Source organism: Ranitomeya variabilis, chromosome 8, assembly GCF_051348905.1.
Source record: "Ranitomeya variabilis isolate aRanVar5 chromosome 8, aRanVar5.hap1, whole genome shotgun sequence".
NCBI lineage: Eukaryota > Metazoa > Chordata > Amphibia > Anura > Dendrobatidae > Ranitomeya > Ranitomeya variabilis.
This window is the reverse complement of record NC_135239.1, coordinates 198,377,257-198,397,832: the sequence shown is the minus strand read 5'-3', so window position 1 is coordinate 198,397,832 and position 20,576 is coordinate 198,377,257. Positions and strand designations below refer to the sequence as shown.

General features: G+C 43.3%; 1 protein-coding gene across 1 annotated transcript in view; it reads left to right on the top strand.

Annotated features, from left to right (window-relative positions):
• Positions 1-20,576, top strand: part of SUCLG2 (succinate-CoA ligase GDP-forming subunit beta) — a 162,589-nt gene that overhangs the window by 84,134 nt on the left and 57,879 nt on the right. The gene's annotated exons all lie outside the window — the stretch shown is intronic.

Genomic DNA, 20,576 nt, shown 5'->3' with positions numbered 1-20,576 from the left:
TTTGTCACGCACTAACCTAAACTATAGCGATAAAACCAAATGCGTCCATTCTGGCCAGTTTCCCTTTTTAATAAACGGTTTGTGTGAATTTAGAAAAACATGTCTGCTCTTTTCCAGAAACAGTGCAACGCGAGTACACAGACGGTGTCTGGTATTGCAGCTGCAATCAGTCGCTTGCAATACCAGAAGCAACCCAAGGTGGCGCTTAAGTGGCTAAAAGCATCTGTTTTTGAAAGTCTCAAGCAGACCCTTTAATGGGATAATAAGGCACACACAAACAAGAGTATTCATGGGTTTGAACGTGAAAAAGAAAAGAACAACGCTGCACTCACTGTTAGTCGAAGGTTCTTCTTTATTGCGGCATGCAATTATGCATCTTCATGGCACGGGGGAGTGTAGGTGGAACAGGACATGTGAGGCGAGACGACGGCCGTTTCGCGCGAGGTAATTGCGCTTCTACGGGTCTACGACCCGTAGAAGCGCAATTACCTCGCGCGAAACGGCCGTCGTCTCGCCTCACATGTCCTGTTCCACCTACACTCCCCCGTGCCATGAAGATGCATAATTGCATGCCGCAATAAAGAAGAACCTTCGACTAACAGTGAGTGCAGCGTTGTTCTTTTCTTTTTCACGTTCATTCTAGACTGGATTCTCCACGCTAGCACCACTGTTTAGCTATGGTCATGGACACGTAGAGAAACTCCGAAGCTGAGTTGTGCCACTTCACTTTTTTCTTATGTATTGAATTGTATTCATGGGTTTGTGTGTGTCACAAAGTTTAGATTTTTTTTTTTTTCACTTTGCGTAATGTGTGGACTTTTTTTTTTTTTTTGCTTGTGACATTTCACTTTATAAAGTAAGCTTTACATTTTGGGATTTTTGTAATGCAATGGTAAAAATAACCCTGATGCGCAACAACACCCTGGAATCCAAAACCCGACAAACCTTTACGTACTGATCTGCCTTCCGTTCTTGTGTTAAAACGGTGCCTTGGAGTCTGGATCGTACTTGTAATTGGTCCCAGTGTGTGGTGTAATTGATTATGAGTGGTGTACAGATAAATCATCTCACAGAGTTACAGAAGAAATAAAGCATTAGTCTAATTAGTGGCCCATCTATGCAGAAAACTAGAATTTACCACGCGTTCTGTGACTTGCAGTTGTCCTGTGATGAATGGTGTGCCGTGCAGGAGTTTACATGTCTGGGGCTTTATGATGGTGAATTCCAATTTCTCTTTGTGATACATTGTTTGACGTAAACCTTACTGGACCATTATTTCATGTAGATACATTCAATTAATAATTAGTGGCTTAACAATGTTTTCAGGTCTTTAATACGTGTATGTAAATTGTTTACTTGCAGTTAGAGTAATCGTCAATGTACTGTCTGTAGCTGGGTCGCCTCAGTAGACTAATCACCTGATCATGTTTCTGGTGTTTATGCTTTCCACTACTCCACATTATGTGAGATCTCATCCTCTAGGCATGTACATCCTCAACACCTATAGTACAACAACTGTGCTATGGAGAGATTGTGTTTCACATGCTGGGCATCAGAATAGCATAGCAGACAGGGTAGTCCTAAAGTAGTTGGGTAGCCTCAGTAGGCCAATCACCTGATCATGTTTCTGGTGCTTATCCACCTCCGATTATGTGACACCTCATCCTCTACACGTACAGCTAGTCACTCATCACATTCTACTTATCTCTACTGCTCTCTAGCTCTTACAATCTTTGGGGGGATTGTGTTTCACATGTTGAGCAGCAGAATAGCAGAGCAGACAAGTGTTGCGTTAGTAAATCAATCACATGATCATTTTTCTAGAATTTAGCCTCCCCCCACCTTCCCGATTGTGTGACATCCTCTAAACATGTATATCCGTTTGCACACACATTGCATCTAGTGATGAGAGAACATGCTGGGATAAGGTGTTATCCGAGCATGCTTGTGCGCTAACAGAGTGTCTTCGGCAAGCTCGAAAAATATGTACGAGTCCCTGCGGCTGCATGTCTCGAGGGTGTTCGACAGCCGCAACACAAGCAGGGATTGGCTGTTTGTCTAGCAATCCCCTTGTGTTGTGGCTGTCGAACAGCCACGAAACATGCATCCGCGGGGGGCTAACATATTTTTCAAGCACGACGAAGTCACTCGGTTAGCACACGAGCATGCTCGGATAACACGTTATCCGAGCACGTTTGCTCATCACTAATTGCTACTTATCTCTACTGCTCTCCCACTCTCACCATCTATGGAGGGGTTGTATTTCAGATACTGGGCAGCAGAATAGCATAGCTTGACAGGTAGTAGTTAGGTAGCTGGGTTGTGTTATTAGGCCAATCGCGTGATCCTGTTTCCTGTTAACCTCCACCCCGATTGTGTGACATCCTCTAAACATGTATAGCAGCTCACACACATATTGCTACTTATCTCTACTGCTCTCCATCTCTCACAGTCTATGGAGGGATTGTGTTTCCCATGCTGGGCAGCAGAATGGCAGAGTGGACAGGCAGGAATGGCAGCTTGTAACTGTCAGATACAGGGACAGCAGTAAAAAAAACAAAAACTGTATGATTGGAGAGCTAATATGAGATCTTTAGTCATACTTGTTGGTAATCCCATCCATACCAAGACCTGCCAGCATCAAAACAAGTATGCAAACAAAAGAAAGAGGAGCAACCAGGCACTGTCTGCTGCTGAATTCACTTTTATCCCTAGTAGCTATTAAAACCAGGATAATAGTAGCAATAGCGTGCTAGAAGAAATAACCACATCGGCTGCACTAACGCGTTTTATATCTTGTACCATGACCTTTCTCAGGATCAAACTCTGGAACCTTAGCATGAGTCTGGTACTTAATCAGAAATGCGATAGTACAGCTTTGGTTTTATCATTTTATTCCCTAGTTTAGTTGTTTTAGCAGCAGCCAGCGCCTTGTTGCGCCTCTTTTTTTTTTTTCTGCATTCACGGACCCACGCGGTGATGAGAGCAGTTTGTACATTGCTAATGCGTACTTGCATAGTTCACCACCTAATATTTACATACAGTCCTACCTATGGGAGCGCCCGTGCTTCCCTGATGTTCCTTCTATAGTTTCTCAGCAGCAAAACAAAAGGACTGCGCTAAACTTAGAAAAATAAGTACCTCTAAGGTGTCAGCTTCTCGTGGGTATTCGGCCACATACAAGTGCTTTACTGTGTTTTTAAAAAGCTTGGAAAACCCCTTTAAATAAATTAATTGCTTTATTTTCACATTGTAAGCAGCACTAACCCAACCTAATATGCTTAACGAGGAGCCCCCCTTTCTTCCACCATCGATGATCGCTTTTCTCAGTGTATGTGCAGCAATTACCTGATAATGCTGTGTTTTTTCCTCATTAGTCGTTTAGATTATTGCAGTTAACAATTATACTGTTCTGGTTGCAATAGAAATCAGTCGCTCGTGCACTCCTGTCGGATGGATGAATTGAATAATTCTAATATCTAGATATTGCTATGGAGCCACAAGTGTTTTATGTATCGAAGTCAATATTGTGCACACTTTGTCCAATGATGGAGTTCCTTCTTGGTGGTGGATTCCATCTTGATCTACCCAGGGAATGAAAAATGCTCACAAGTCCACGGTACAGTAGTATATTGGGGAGGGTGTCTTAATGTCACGCCATACACGTTATATATAAGTCAACCAATATTACCGCCGAACGTGGATCACTGAAACAGAATGATCAGTTAGATCTGTGACCGATCTTTGAGAACACCGATTCCCAATTATAAGCTCTGACTGCATCATCGGTCGAATAAATCCAACATGGCCAAAGAAGTCTGAGATATTTTTTTTTGCCAGTGTACGGCCGATGGACCGACTAATGAGCCACTGTTTTCGGCCCATTTTTGCTCATGGGAGTTTGACATCCCCATACACAACTGCGATGGGATTGGCCAACAGTCTCTGCTCTATCAGAAGAGGTAAAATTTAGACTGACCCTTAATGCCTTTTCCTTTAGGTGTTTAAGAGATAAGTTGCTACCAAAGGTGTCTGGCATCGGCCTCCCCTGCTCTTACCTTTGAAAACACATAAACTTTTGGTCCGAGCTTATGGTGGAGTCGGAAGAGAATGAGCGATTGGCCATCAGCAATCTGTGGTGGACCTTTTAGACTTTTTGGCACTTTTGACCTCAGAGATAATTGTTTTGCATGGATACTTGTACTTAAAGGGAATCTATCATCAGATTTTCATCATCTTATCCGATAGCAGTATAATGTAAGGTCAAAGACCCTGATTCCATAAATGTGTCACTTACTGGGCTACTTGTTTTAGTTTCAATAAAATCAATGTTTTAACAGCAGGAGATTATCACTAGAGGACTAGTTGTCTCGTGCCATGTAGTCGTCCTGCTTGGTTGTTCACAGCTCAGCATTCAGAGAACAACTAGATCTGCAGCAGATAGAAACCCACTAACTGATACATTGCTGGAATTTGGAACTCTGTCCCTACATCATTCTGCTCTCAGATTACATAGTAGAAACCTGGTGACAGATTTCCTTTATTATGCCTTATATAATAAAGCAATATAGTCAATGATTGAGATATGTATGGTCTTTTCTTTCTCAAGGGGTTAACTTTTATTTTTTCCTTTCCGAAAGAGCCTATTTTGTTTCCTACCGTCACGTAGGTCATGTCTCGTGGTCTAATCCCAAGGAATCCAGCGTCCCTGCTATCTGCCGCTAATAGAATTACATTTTCTGAATGGTGGCGGTGTCGGAGGCTGCCCGGCACTAGTGTTCTTGTCAGCCTCCTGCCTATGTATCTGAATTCTCTGCATTATCTACAGCAAGCACGGGTGAAATCCAGCGAGAGGCGAGGGCTCTGACTGGCGGGCTCAATCCTCCCTGAGGCTTTTCGCCCTCTGCTAGGTTAATTATTTTATTTTCAGCTTATCAGGGAGTTATTTTCTCTTCCTCCCTATTAATCGCTATCACCGGCGCTGCACCTTTTCCCCGGCTTCTCTCCTCAATTAAAACAAAAGACAAAATTGTTTCTGAGCAAACATCTGTGGCAGCGTCTGAATAATTGGAGACCGTAACGTACTTCTGTAAACAGCCTGTAATTAACACATTTAAAAGTTGAACTCGTTATACAGAAGGTTAAATGCACTCATTGAATTTTTCCGGTGTGTAGCGAGCTACTTACTAACACTGGTGAGTTTCCCTAACAAAAAAAAAACAAAAACCCTGCAACGTCTTAATAATTCAAATAGTTCATGCTTAGGGTTGAGTCTGACTTGGGAATATCATTGATGAGGCTGTTAAAATATATGTAGATTAGAAGTTAGAGAGACTTGTCCTGGCGAAATTGCATGGAATGATGATGTAGACTAAAAATTATGTAATTTAAAATTGTTCTGTATGGTTTAATGGGGGAGTACACCAGCCTAAACAAAGTTAGCACCACTCCAGTAAATAGGAGATAACTGTTAGATTGGTGATTTTCCTTGATGACCTCTAGTTGAAAGTTTGCATCAGGTTGCACTGGAAGCCTGCTGCACCATTCAAATCTGTGATCAGGTTGCACTGGAAGCCTGCTGCACTATTCAAATCAGTGACATTTAACACTAGAAGTCCCAGAGAGGGGTCATTTGACCCTCTTTCAGGACTTCGGGGTAGCTCGAAATTTCCGGGACGTCTAGTGTTAAGAGATACAAAAATAGCCGACAGCCTATCTATCTCCATCGGTGGCATAGGCTTGAATGGCGCATGCGCCACCATTCTACTTTTCCTGAGTGTTGTCTTGTGGCCAGAAAGTTTCCTGTTCTGTCATTGGTGGAAATCACAATGGCTATGTCTACCCCCTTCTCTTTCTCTACCTTGGCTAACACCTAGTCAGGCTTAGCTATTAAAGTTGAGCAAAACACTCGGAGGACCTTGGTCCAGCTTCCACGGTGCTAGTTTGTAACCTGACCAGAGCTCTTTGAACCTTCCCTGGTGACTCTTCTGATTACAAAGCTTTGCAACCTCATCTCTGTGACTTGGAGTATATGTGCGCGCCTTGGAGTGTACACGGAGGGTGTGGGCGCTTCCCGGAGGGTGTGAGCGCTTCCCGGAGGGTATTGACGCTGTCACGCCATGACTACTTACCAGAAGGGAAAGTCAGGGATACTGACAGGTAGCAGAAGGTTTGAAGGGCTATTGTGTGGCTCTCAAAGGAATACCGATGGGGCTACTAGACCAGGGTCCTGTGAATGTTTTTGCTCAGCTCTAGTAGGTTTCGAAATCGGCAGTCAGCCAGCCCCCTTCAAATGCAGCACTGATGACGCACTCAGAACAGGAAATGCTTTTCTTATATCAAGCACTCGGCTAGAAGAGGAGCTGACGGGATTAAGTGTGAAATGAGGACGTCAGAACAATTTTGGAAGAATTATAGAATAGTGTCAAATATTGATTTTTTTTTTTGTCTTTTTAACTTGTTACTTAAGAAATGTACTGAAATCATTTATATGAATCCCAATCCTCTGCACATACAAAGCTGTAATAATCTAACCCCACCTCATGCCGCCTTTATTTCTCTTTCCATTATGTATCCCGTTCTGTAATCAATAGCGCGTGCCGTAATTTTTTTTTTCTCCGTGTCCTGCAATCATGCCCGCAGATCTACACAGGTTGTCTAATTCTTTCTTTCCCTTTATACACTTAACCCGGAATCTAGTTTTCACAGAAGAATTGTAACCTGTTATTGTTCTTGGAGCATTTAATCTCTTTAAACCATGTTCTCCTCCCTGCCCACCCCCAATCTTCTTCTTTCTTTCGTCTGTGAGCATTTGGCTATGATTTAATTTACTCTCCTCGCTTGTTATAAAATACAACCTTCAGATGGTGTGTGGGCCGATGAAATACTGTTCGCTAATCCGTCTTTTATTTTATATTGAGCAAAATAATGGCATTTATCAAAACCATAATGAGAATTAAGCTTCAAATCGGGTCAAGAGGCTCCAGGCGAGCAGTTAGCTTTTTCATGGTCCTCCCTCTTATAGCGCTTTTTTGCTATCCTAGGGGATCACTTGCCATAACTTTTGTTAATCTGGCTACAGTACATGCTTATCATAGATTAGGAGGATATTGGGCTTTAATAGCTTTTGAAAGACTTTTAAAATAATACTTGAATTTTTCAAACTTTATATGGTCTTGACTCGTGCAGTTGAAATCAAAATTTTCAACCCCATAATACCAATTCATTTTTATCTTTTTATAGTTTTTGAGTGTAAGACGTTGTTTAGCCAGAACAAGACTTTTTTTTTTTCATCTCTTGGTTCTGCAGAGCTGGAAAGTTATTATAAAATGGATTTTTTGCTTTCATTGACGTACGTCTCAGTAGGATGAATGCTCTTGCATTAATCAAGGAGCCCTACAAAACACATTTTACCCTTTACGAATCGGCCTATTTTTGGTCTTTGGAACTGAGTCTTTGGTTAGTAGATCCGTGGTCCGTCTATACTCAAGTGGGATATGTGCAGCTGACCTAAGCTTGGATTCCCAGATCTGTGCCCGGACTAGTTGGGGGTCTCCTGACCTGAACTATCAGCCATACTTGAGGTTTCTGGTTTGAGTCGGAGGACCCATGGTTAGTCCAGGCATTGCAATCTGTACAAAGTGTGAATTGAAACTAAAACCAATGGTCACACTTTCATGCTCTGCTTAATAGACCCATATTTCTGACGTACCTGTGATCCTACTCCAGGCCTATGGAAATCCATTGTCACCCCATTGTTGTTTAGCATCGATTGACAAAGGATGCACCCTCTCCTTGTCAAACTCTTTAGATCTCAACCTTGACATCTGCTAGAATCCTCAGTGGTCAGCTCTAATCTGAGGAGTGGAGCTTGACCTCAAGTGTTCAATACAGCACCTCCACAGGAAAAATTAAGCTTTGCAAAGACAATGGATTGTCCATGCTTTGCACAACAGTATCGGGTCCTCCAGAGAAAATGAGGTTCCTTGTAGGTACCCGTGGTTCTGAGCAGGACTGAGCTGAAATCCAATTTCACGAATATGTATTAATATTCCACAAATTAGCAATTAGATGAAGTTTATAGGCCACCAGAAATGAAATACTTGATTATTTTAATTAACATTTTAGCTGAATTCCGCCTTCAGTGACTTCGGCACGTTCCGATAGGCATTTGTCAATCCGTCAAACTCCATTGACATGATCTGCTTAGTCAGAATTCGATCAACTACTTGCAATTTTCAACCGAGGCTGCGGCTTTCAGGGAAAGGGAAAAAAGAAGCCCAGAAAATCAATAATTTGATTAAAAAAAGAGTGGTTAAGAGGGCAAAGTCAATATCTCATGTTATGAAAGTTGAATAACTGATACCCGGCAAAAAAAAAAAATAAATAAAAGGGAAGGGGAAAAATGAAAAGTGATTTAAGGGTTTGAAATCACAACGTGTGACTTCTCATTGACGGTACATGAAAGAACAAATTACCGTTTAGTTGAAAAGTCATAGAAACCTTATCAGAACTGTTTAGTTCCTGCCGCTCCCCGGAGCTTTTCTTTTCTGACTGCTGATTGAGTGTATGCTCTCTGGATTGTGAAGGATTTTTCTTTAATCAGGACTTGCATGGAAGCACACACTGTTCTGTCTGAAGGAAAAGCAAATAATTCTCCTTCCTCCACCTCCCGCCTTAAACGCAGGTAGGGCTTGTCGAGCTTTTCTGTCTTCTTGTTGCTTTTTTTTTTTATTATAAACCCAAATTATAGAAATAAAAAAAAAAAAGCTTACAAACTCAAAAAAAATTAAAAATGTTCCTCTGATGGTGTCCCACCTGGGGCCATCTAGTGTTTTTGGTGGCCCTCCACCTCTTAGCGGTGCTATAAAAAAGGACTTGCTGCACTTTAACCTCCAGTTCTCTAGTGATTCTAGTTGAACCTCTAAATTGTACATATTTGCCAAAAGTCTGATTTTTTTCCATTTAAAAAAAAAATAAATAAGAAATTGGATATAGATGACAAACGTGATGGGGAATGGTTTTGTGCAATTTTGATGGCATTTGTGCTTGGAATGAGGGTGGTGTGACTACATAAAATGACTGGGTGATAGATAATATAACAGACATAATGCCGCAACCCCAGAGTCTGTTGGGCAGGAATATATTGAAAATGCTTAGGAGACTAGATGACGAAGGCGGTTCCATGGAGTATGGAGCCATAGGGCATTGGTGTGCCGTTCTACGGCTATTGCGCAGATTGCATGAGACCTTACTCCACTCGGTCCACCTCCTTTTTTTCACTTGAAGGGGTTATTCCCAAAAAGTTCTAGTTTTTCCCTGTCAATTGCAGCGTGTATAACTTGCTGATCCCTGGAAATCCTACCACTGATCTTGAGAATGGGGCTCTGTAGCCCCTTCTGGAATGCAGCTGAGTTGCGGATGCTCAACCTCCATTCATTGTCAATGGGACTGCCTAATTAGCTGATTATTTCTGGCCATTCCATAGACAATGAATGAAGTGGAGATTGAGCAAGTGGACCCCCACTTCCTTCCAGAAGCGGCTACAGAGTCCCGTTCTGGGGATCAGTAGTAGGATTTCATCCCTGTTCTCAGGATGGTGGATATCTCAGCAGCGATCAGCTAGTTAACACCTGTGGACAGGATATAACTTGTTTTTGAGAAGTGTGAGGCAGTGAGGGAAATTATATACGAGGGCAGGTATGTGTCCCCCGGGATGAGTATAGAGACGTATTAAACCCGCTGGAGCCATTGTGATTACAGCAAAACGTTTGTGATTACAAAGCAGAGCAAAAGTGAGTGTGGATTTGGTCGAAGTCAGATTTTAGGAAAACCCTGACATGGACTTTTATTTTTGGAGGGATTTGCAGGTTTGGTAGTGGGGCGAATCTCTCCCTCCTCTGTGTTTTGGCTCTATGTCCACGATTTCCTTTCAAACTCTGTTTTGTGTTGGGTGTGTCTGTTTTGTTTTTGCAAGCTGCAGAGCAGGAGGCTCTGTGCAACCTAGGCCTGTGTGAAGTTAACACAACACAAAGCCAGGGATTTTAAAGCTGCTGAAGCACCCAAGAGACACAGCCGTGCAATTGCTCATGGCAATGGGGTTGGACACCGACTGTTTTGAGGACTCTGCTGTGAACCAGAGGATATCGCTTACCTGTTTTTGTAAGTTTTTTTCTGGAATAAAAATGTTTTATGTTGAACTTTCTGAGGTCCCTGCCTATCTGTCGCACTGTGTACACCGCTGCACTAGAGAAGGTATGGTTGATAAAATTGAACCATACACCTTAGATGGCTATTGGCTGAACACTTTTTCTCCAACCCAATAAACTTGGCTTAGTGGACAATGAGGTATTACCCGCTGCCAGACACCAGAACAAAGGATTGATCTGTTGATACAGAGACTGGTCACCCTTCAACACATTAAAGAGTCATCAGGTATTGGCTTATGTTCACCAAATTTTTTTTGGCTGCCTCTCACACATGAATAGAAGACTAGACTACCCAGAGGTTCTCCACCTTTATTGCCAAAAAATCTGATTTGATTATGAACACGATTTGGCTACTAGGGTAATGGCACTGCTTCTAATCTACTGCTCATCCTGAACTGGATTCATTAGAGACCAGATTAATTGCTAGGGAAATATGGTCCATGGCTGCGGAGTCTCGCTTGATCATTTTGTCAGGCAGTGAGTCCCTGGTTGCGGCGTCCCGTTTGATAATTTTGTCAGGCAGTGAGTCCCTGGATGCGACGTCCCGCTGGATCATTTTGTCAGGCAGTGTGTCCCTGGCTGCGGTGTCCCGTTTGATCATTTTGTCAGGCATTGAGTCCCTGGTTGCGGCGTCCCGTTTGATAATTTTGTCAGGCAGTGAGTCCCTGGATGCGACGTCCCGCTGGATCATTTTGTCAGGCAATGAGTCCCTGGCTGCGGTGTCCCTTTTGATCTTTTTGTCAGGCAATGAGTCCCTGGTTGCGGCATCCCGTTTGATCTTTTTGTCAGGCATTGAGTCCCTGGTTGCGGCGTCCCGTTTGATCTTTTTGTCAGGCATTGAGTCCCTGGTTGCGGCGTCCCGTTTGATCTTTTTGTCAGGCATTGAGTCCCTGGTTGCGGCGTCCCGATTGATAATTTTGTCAGGCAGTGAGTCCCTGGATGCGACGTCCCGCTGGATCATTTTGTCAGACAATGAGTCCCTGGCTGCGGTGTCCCTTTTGATCTATTTGTCAGGCAATGAGTCCCTGGTTGCGGCGTCCCGTTTGATCTTTTTGTCCGGCATTGAGTCCCTGGTTGCGGCGTCCCGTTTGATCTTTTTGTCAGGCAATGAGTCCCTGGTTGCGGCGTCCCGTTTGATCTTTTTGTCAGGCATTGAGTCCCTGGTTGCGGCGTCCCGATTGATAATTTTGTCAGGCAGTGAGTCCCTGGATGCGACGTCCCGCTGGATCATTTTGTCAGGCAATGAGTCCCTGGCTGCGGTGTCCCTTTTGATCTTTTTGTCAGGCAATGAGTCCCTGGTTGCGGCGTCCCGTTTGATCTTTTTGTCAGGCATTGAGTCCCTGGTTGCGGCGTCCCGTTTGATCTTTTTGTCAGGCATTGAGTCCCTGGTTGCGGCGTCCCGTTTGATCTTTTTGTCAGGCATTGAGTCCCTGGTTGCGGCGTCCCGATTGATAATTTTGTCAGGCAGTGAGTCCCTGGATGCGACGTCCCGCTGGATCATTTTGTCAGGCAGTGCGTCCCTGGCTGCGGTGTCCCAGTTGATCATTTTGTCAGGCAGTGAGTCCCTGGCTGCGGGGTCCCGGTTGATCATGTTGTCAGGCAGTGAGTCCCTGGCTGCGACGACCCAGTTGATCATTTTGTCAGGCAGTGAGTCCCAAACAACCAGATAATCCCCAATGACGTCGGTCTTCTACTCAAGGTTAAATTTGGGTAAGAATCGGGACAATAAATGACACCCCCCCAACACTCTTTCCTCTGTCTCTTTCCACCTTGTTAATTAGATTTTTGCTAAATCTTAAAACGAGCACATGATGGTATTTCAAAGCTTTCTCCCATTACCCAGTCCTTCCCAATCTGTTATTTTTGAAACATTGATCAAAGAAAGAACCTCGACCAGTCTTAAATTGTCACATCTGCGGCCAGCACGGGGGAACGCAGATCCTGATTGGCGTTACTTTGCGGTTACTGCACGTACGAGACATATGTTCATTACTACAGAGGATCCAGTGGAATCCTTGTCACAAGGACGGTTATCTGACGGCTCGACGATCAGAAGCTGCTCAGATGGCGCCGCTTTACATAGCGAGATTTGTGTTCAGTATTCAGGCCGCAGCCCAATTTAGTGCGGATTACGTTTGTCACAATAATTTGTTTGCTTTGCCGGTCTCCTGGAGGTGGTGATACAAACTGTTAATTATGTTTTATTGTACTAATCACGTTTATAACAATCCGCTACAGTCATGTGCCGCTGCCTGTGCATACGGAAATATAATTGTTGTACAGAAGAAGGTAAAGCCACCTTTATCCAGATATTAGATTGCTCTTGGAAGCAATTTTCAATAATTGTATATATATATTTTTTGCTATTTTTCAAATTGGGATTTTAAAAAAAAAAATAATCGAAATATTCTGCGTATTCTACATTCAATCATTCATACATTGAGTCAAAGGCGGTTAATGATCCTTTCTGAAGCTTTGCCGTTTTTTAACCAAATTTTACACTCCTTGATTTGGGTGGCAAAGTTTCGATGCCAAATGAGGCAGATAACAAATTAACCTTTTCATGACCAACCGATTTTTACACGTTTACCCTCCCGACTGTGACATATTGTTATGTCCGAGTGCATAGAACGGTTTAAAATGTTTCTGTTGGACATGAAAGCAAAATGGTGACGTTTCCATGGATAGACTCGAACGAATACAACGTGCACGACAATGTCTAACCTATTTTGGGTTCCTTCTCGGTACAATTTCACCCGACGCCATCTCCGTTACGCGTATATTTGGATTTATTTCTGAGATATTTTTGAGATGTCCATAATAGATACTAAAAAAAAAAATCCATCTCTGTTCCCTCGACAGAACCTCCAGCTACTTTAGTTTATTTGAAGCGGTCAATTTGAATTTCCATCCCTTTCACTCCAAATAATAGTGATAACATAAATTGCGTTAGTGAACCGGCGGCGGTTAAATGTGTTCATGAAATGAGTATTTAAATTGCAGGTTGCAGCCATTTTGCCGGATAATTGTGATTGTATGCCTCGGAGGAATGCGGCGTGCCATTTCTTTGTAAGTAATCAATTCGGTTCAAAGGCAATGTTAATGCTTGAAAAGCCTTAAATTGTGAACGAGATGATGAATGCGTCTTCTGGAGGAGACGTGAGCCTATCTCTTGCTGCAGGTTAATTTTTCTGACATCGCAGCTGGTGTCTTAAATTAAGCAGTTTTGCTAAAGGGCCCCATACTCACCAGATCGCGAATTTACGACCGGCAACATTCTCTCCCGAATCCTCCATACACAGGAGCGTTCGCTCTGCCGAGTCACTGTTCTTCTGTTTTCTAGGAGAGAGCTGCTACCTGACTTACCTTTATAGGGAATCTGTCAATGGGTTCATCCCTCCTAAGTCGTCTATATGGGCACGGAGGTCGTAGGAAGCTGAATATAATGACAACTTGATATCTGGGATCCGATGTCTCATTCCAGAGATATGTAAATGAGGTGTTAAGATCTATGGGCCGGGCATAGATCTCCCTGAGACTCCGCCTCCAGAGAGAGTTACCAGTGTGAGGCGAGTAATTACTGACAGTCTGCTCTCCTGATCTCCCTGCAGGACCCAATCCTTTCATTGTGGCTGTTCCGTGGTACAGAGGCGTAGCTCCTATTGAAATTAATAGGAGCGGTGCTTTTTGTCTACCTGCACTTTTTACATCCAGGTGTCACCGGAGCTGAAATCAGCTGGTTTTGGACCCCTCACCAATCTGATATTAATAAGTCATCAGGAGATTAAGCCTGGACAATCCCTTTAAGCATTGAAGCAGATCCTAAGAATCTCCACTTACGGAGGATTACTTCCCCCGCTTACTGGCTCATTTGCTGGTAGTTCTTACTCTGTGCTGTGTAATGGTTCTCTGATCCCTGTGTACTCAGTTTCTGATGTTCTCCTGCTTCTGTTCCAAACTGAGCAAATAAAGCTGCAGTATAAAACATGGTGGAATTTACAGGTTGATTTCAGTCTACCTTGGACCATGAAAAGACCGTGCAGGGAAGTTGTGGTCACTTGTAATGTTAAAAAGCATAATTGGTAAGACTCTACGTCTACGGTATGTATTTATTAAAGGTGAATATTTGCACGCCTAATTAACCCCTGCGCCGGGCATTCTAGCTCACTCTAACTGTAAAGAACCCTTTCTTTTAATGTCTGAGGCTAGTTTTGCGGATGAGTCCGCAGCGTATCGTCCACAAACACATGCAAAAAATGCATGCTAGCACAGCGTTTTTTATCCGCATCAGCTTACGCATGGCGGAAAAAAAAAGCATTTGCTCTTTTTATGCGCATGCGTTCGATCGGAAAAAGATTTTTCCAGGAGAATTTCCTTGACACAAGCCATGCCCAATTGGCTTGTCTCATGGGATTTCTGTATATAGACCCTTGTGTGAACGCATGTCCTTGCATTCCTATGCGTTCCCAAAGACTGTAATGCTTTGTTTTGACGCACTCCTTCCACAAGCGTCTGCATGCGTATGGCGGCGTAAATTTGACGCCTCAAAAGTTGCAACATGGTGCGTTAGCTGCGCCACACCACGAAATGACGCATGCGTAAGCAAACGCAGGCGAACTCATGCCAACGCGTGTACCTGCGTCCACAATGTAAAAGATATGAAATCAAGACGCATGCGGATGTATGCGTCAGAAACGCTGCGGACACAACCGCAAATGTGAAACCGGCCTTAGTCAATCAGTGTTACTTCCTTGGACCTTCTTTAGAGAGTCTGTTTGGTTCATGTTAGTCGGATGTGATATGTTCTTTTTTTCACCTGTTAACAACCAGCACATTTTGTTTCTAAATGGCCAGGCTCATTTTTGCACATTTTTTTTTTACTTCCGCACATGGTCTTTCAACAACCTCCTCTTTTTGCTGGATTATCTATGTAATTATTTGCTACATTTTTTATTTGCTTGTTTAATGAGTTTTCAAATACAGTAGTAAATAAAAGTGATGAAAATGTGATACTTTTTTTTTTTTTTTTTTTTTTTTGCGATATCAAACCTTTTTTATTTTGCTATTTTTCACATTTTTTTTATACTTTTACTGAAGCTATTTTGTGCCTCCGGGCACACCCTACAGGAGCAATAATGGCAACAGTATTACCACTCCTTACATTATAGCACCCTGTAGACTATTCGAAAGAGGAGACAACTCTTTATAACAAGACTCCATCTCCTCAGGCTATGTGCACACGTTGCGGATTGTATGCGTTTTTGCCGCGGTTTTTCGCCACGAAAACGTGGCAAAAACGCTACGAAAATGCATACACAACAAAATTGAATTCAATGGGATTCCGCAATGCTGTGCTAATGCTGTGTATTTTTCCGTGGCGGAAATACGCAGCATGCTCATTCTTTGTGCGGAATCGCAGCAATTCCGCACACATAGGAAGGCATTGATCTGCTTACTTCCCGCATGGGGCTATGCCCACCATGCGCAAAGTAAGCGGATCATGTGTGGATGATACCCGGGGTGGAGAAGAGGAGACTATCCTCCAGGCCCTAAAAAAAGAAATAAAATAAAAAATAGTTATATACTCACCTTCTGGCGGCCCCCGGATCCAGCCCAGGCTTTAGCGATGCTTCCGTTCTCAGGGATGCATTGCGCGAATCACTTGGATGACGTAGCGGTCTCGCGTTATGCTACGTCATCTGGGGTCATTGTCGCGAGTCATCACTGGGAGCGGGAGCATAGTGAGGATCGTGAAGGCTGCGGGGGCCGCCGGAAGGTGAAAATATCACGATTTTTTTATTATTTTTTATTATTTTTAACATTATATCTTTTTACTATTGATGCTGCATACGCAGCATCAATAATAAAAAGTTGGTCACACTTGTTAAACACTATGTTTGATAAGTGTGACCAACCTGTCAGTTTTCCAAGCGATGCTACAGATCGCTTGGAAAACGCCAGCATTCTGCAAGCAAGTTACGCTTGCAAAACGCTAGTGTTTAGCGTGAAAACGCATGCCAATTCCTATTTGCGTAGGAAACAATGACCAATTCTTGCACCAATGTCTGAGGATAAAAATTGCAAAGTTGCGTGTTTTTACAATGTGCCCATTTAGGATGCTGAAAATAGCCCTTAAAGGGATTAAGGCTTTTTTTTTTTTTTTTATACCCCTTTCTTTCTCAAAGTTCTCTAAGCCATAGAAGAACATGCGTAGTGAAAAACAATTATCTCCTGTAACCTTTAATAAAGGTGCAGACACACACAGTTTAGCAGACTCTTCTCCGGAGACCATTTAACCCTATTTTCTTACAAGAAACAAGCTATTAAGTCAATACCCGGACTTCACCTTGAAATCAATAATTGCGCTCCATAAAGCTAATGCTGTAGAGCCAATCTTTATTTTTTAAATGCCAAATACATGTAGATTTATTTTGTTTTTTTCATTTCATCACTCATTTTAAGTATGTACACATCAGGACATATATGTTGGAAAAATAAGAATTATTTCTCAAAGTAGATGATATAGTTTTTCTACCGCTCGAGCCCAAATATTGGTTGACACTTAAGCTTTAAGTAAGGAGCTGATTGCCTTGTCATTCATGGCCACAGCAGTCCGGGAGCTTCATAGATTGATGCTTGACAGATTAATTAGAAAACTGTCACTTGGAGTAACCACTCTTGTGTTTCCTTAAGAAATGTGCCTGCACTAAAGTGTGGTGTCCGGATCTGGAGGTTAAATGTTCGCCAAGACGTAACGCGGAGTGTCACTCGGGGAAATTACTTGAGCCGAGTGGCGAGAGTGATACCGCTCAAGTTTCTAATCTATTACCTTTCAATTCTTAGAACTATATAATCTGTGCCGCACGAAGAGCACTTGGTCGTTCACCTGTATTAAAGGTGTACAAAAAGTATAAATGAAATACGATAGGATTGTACGATGGTAGAACATGTAAAGATCATTGGACGTGTCGGAGGACTGGCGTCAGTAATGTTAAAGTAAAGGGGTCATCCTTAATTGGGTTCTCCAGTGATCAGTGGAGTTCACACCGATCGGCAAAACGAGGTATTTTTATTCCTGGTAGAATGGACCGGCAGTGCACAAGCTTGACCACCGCTCAAGTCATTGCTTATGGGGCTGCACTAAGGTCTCTCAGGCAGTACCAATAAGAATGGATGAACCGGCGGGTGGAGGTAAAACTGCCTCGTTTTGCCGATGGGTGCGGGTCCCAGCGGTCGGGGCTCCCAATGTTTTATAAGTTATCACTAGTGTTGAGAAAACGTGAAAAGGTGTTATCTGAGCATCCTTGTGTTGCCAACAGTGACTTTGGCTTGCTCAAAAAATATGTTCGAGTTCCTGCGGCTGCATGTTTCGCGGCTGTTCGACAGTCGCAACACATTTAGGGATTGCCTAACAAACAGGCAATCCCTGTATGTGTTGGGGAGGGCCGGCCGTCGGACCACACCGATCTTAAATTACTTGTCCATCAATATAATAGTCCTGACTACATCCACCAATTTTGTTTTCATCTCCTCTTAATTGAAAATAGACATTAATAAAAATGTCTCATTGATTTGTTCATACTTCTCCTATGCAGACCTGTATGTCTTTACGGTAAAAAAGAGTACAAGCAACCCCTTCATACTAACCCTTCCTTTCCTTCTAAAATTATGGGGCAGTCTAACGAGAATATGACTGCAAGATCAGACTACGCAGAATTTGTTTGTAGTCCGTTACCGTGGAGACACATTGTATTTGGTTGAAGTTCCGGAATGTCGAATAGGTTCAAAGATATCTTTTTCTTTATATTGGTTCTATTCCCCCCAAAAAGGCTTCCTTCTGTTTTTAGCTGGCAACCCCTCGGTACCGCAAGCTATAAATGCAGATCAGAGCTTTTCCAAGGTTGTGCGGTACACGTAGCTATGAAATACTTGCAGTCCAGTTTCTTGGAGAGGCTGGAGAGGTTTTACACTCGCTGCGGTCATTCAGCGATTTTCCAAGTCATGGCTTCCAGCGTTCCCAGCCAGCCCGTTGCAATTTACAAACATCTGGAGAAGCCACAAGTCTCTTGGGAAGGTAATTAGTATCTTCTCAAATCGAGTTACTTAATTGTTGTAAAACCTGTAAACCGCGCCGGCCAGTGCTCTCCTCGGCCAGCTTCTCCTATATTCACTGCCTTCTCGCCCCCTCCTAGCTCCAATTTCAATTCTTGGCTGCAGTCATTAGTCATGAGAGTTTTTGGAAGCAAACGTAGTGACTGCGTCTCCAGGCTGGTCCCCAGCGGATGAGCAAGCAGTTTTTGAGAAGCAGAAAGCTTGTACAGGTGGATGAATGCCTGGTGTAGTAAATTATATTGTCCAAGAACAGGGCTAACAAATTCTGTGTCCATCTGCAGTTATTATCCAGGAGTTGTATGGAAGGGGTCACAAACTAAAACTGGATCTTGATCAAATCTTCAAACTTAAAGGGAAGATTCAATGGTGAGGGCTGTGCCATGTGGACCTCACTATCAAGAATAAATTAGCCATACGGAGGCCATATTGCAAGTCGTAGCGCCATTTTCAAGACCTAAATCTGTCTATATTACTGGGTCTTGCCAAACAAGACAGAGTGGCTGGATGTTTGCCTACCTATTTGGAAGCTTTTATGACCCCGAGGCCAGTTTCCCACTTCTTTACTGTTCGCAATACAGTTTATTATTGTGCTTCACCCTCCATTCATGTTGGTATCAGATTGTGTAGCGTCATGTCAAATTCATACTCTTCCAGGAAGAATCACAGAGGAACTGCAAAATATAGTTATTGAAGCATGGATCGGAGATGTCCTTTTTTAAAATGGAATTCGTAAAATATATACCGTATATATACACTGCTCAAAAAATAAAAGGAGCACAAAAATACAACATCCTAGATATCTCTAAATGAAATATTCCAGTTGCAAACTTGTATTCATTGCATAGTGGAATGTGTTCAGAACAATAAAACATAACAATTATCAATGTAAATCAAAATGAATATCCCATGGAGGTCTGGATTTTGGAATGGTACTCAAAATTAAAGTGGAAAATCAAATTACAGGCTGATCCAACTTGAGTGGAAATGCCTCATGACAAGGAAAGATGCTCAGTATTGTGTGTGGCCTCCACGTGCCTGTATGACCTCCCTACTGTACAACGCTCCTGATGAGGCGGCAGATAGTCTCCTGAGGGATCTCCTCCCAGACCTGGACTAAAGCATCCCACTCCTGGATAGTCTGTGGTGCAACATGACGTTGGTGGATGGAGCGAGAAATGATGTCCCAAATGTGCTAAATCGGATTCAGGTCTGGGGAACTGGCGGGCCAGTCCATAGCTTCAATGTCTTCATCTTGCAGGAACTGTTGACACACTCCAGCCGCATTAGGTCTGGCATTGTCCTGCATTAGGAGGAACCCAGGGCCAACCGCACCAGCATATGGTCTCACAAGTGGTCTGAAGATCTCATCTTGGTACCTAATGGCAGTCAGGCTACCTCTGGCGAGCACATGGAGGGCTGTGCGGCCCTCCAAAGAAATGCCACCCCACATCATAACTGACCCACTGCCAAACCGGTCATGCTGAAGGATATTGCAGGCAGCAGATCGCTCTCCATGGCGTCTCCAGTCTCTGTCACGTCTGTCACATGTGCTCAATGTGAACCTGCTTTCGTCTGTGAAAGAGCACAGGGCGCCAGTGTCGAATTTGCCAACCCTGGTGTTCTGTGGCAAATGCCAAGTGTCCTGCATGGTATTGGGCTGTGAGCACAACCCCCATCTCTGGACTTCTGGCCCTCAGACCGTCCTCATGGAGTCGGTTTCTAACAGTTTGTTCAGACACATGCACATTTGTGGCCTGCTGGAGGTCATTTTGCAGGGCTCTGACAGTGCTCTTCCTGTTCCTCCTTGCTGCTGGGTTGTTTCCCTCCTATGGCCCCCTCCACATCTCCTGGTGTACTGGCCTGTCTCCTGATAGCGCCTCCAGCCTCTGGACACTACGCTGACAGACACAGCAAATCTTCTTGCCACAGCTTGCATTTATGTGCCATCCTGGATGGGCTGCACTACCTGAGCCACTTGTGTGGGTTGTAGAGTCCGTCTCATGCTACCACAAGTGTGAAAGCACAACCAACATTCAAAAGTGACCAAAACATCAGCCAGAAAGCATTGGTACTGAGATGTGGTCTGTGGTCCCCACCTGCAGAACCACTCCTTTATTGAGTGTGTCTTGATAATTGCCAATAATTTCCGTCTGTTGTTTATTCCATTTGCACAACAGCATGTGAAATTGATTCAGTCAGTGTTGCTTTTTAAGTGGACAGTTTGATTTCACAGAAGTTTGATTCACTTGGAGTTAT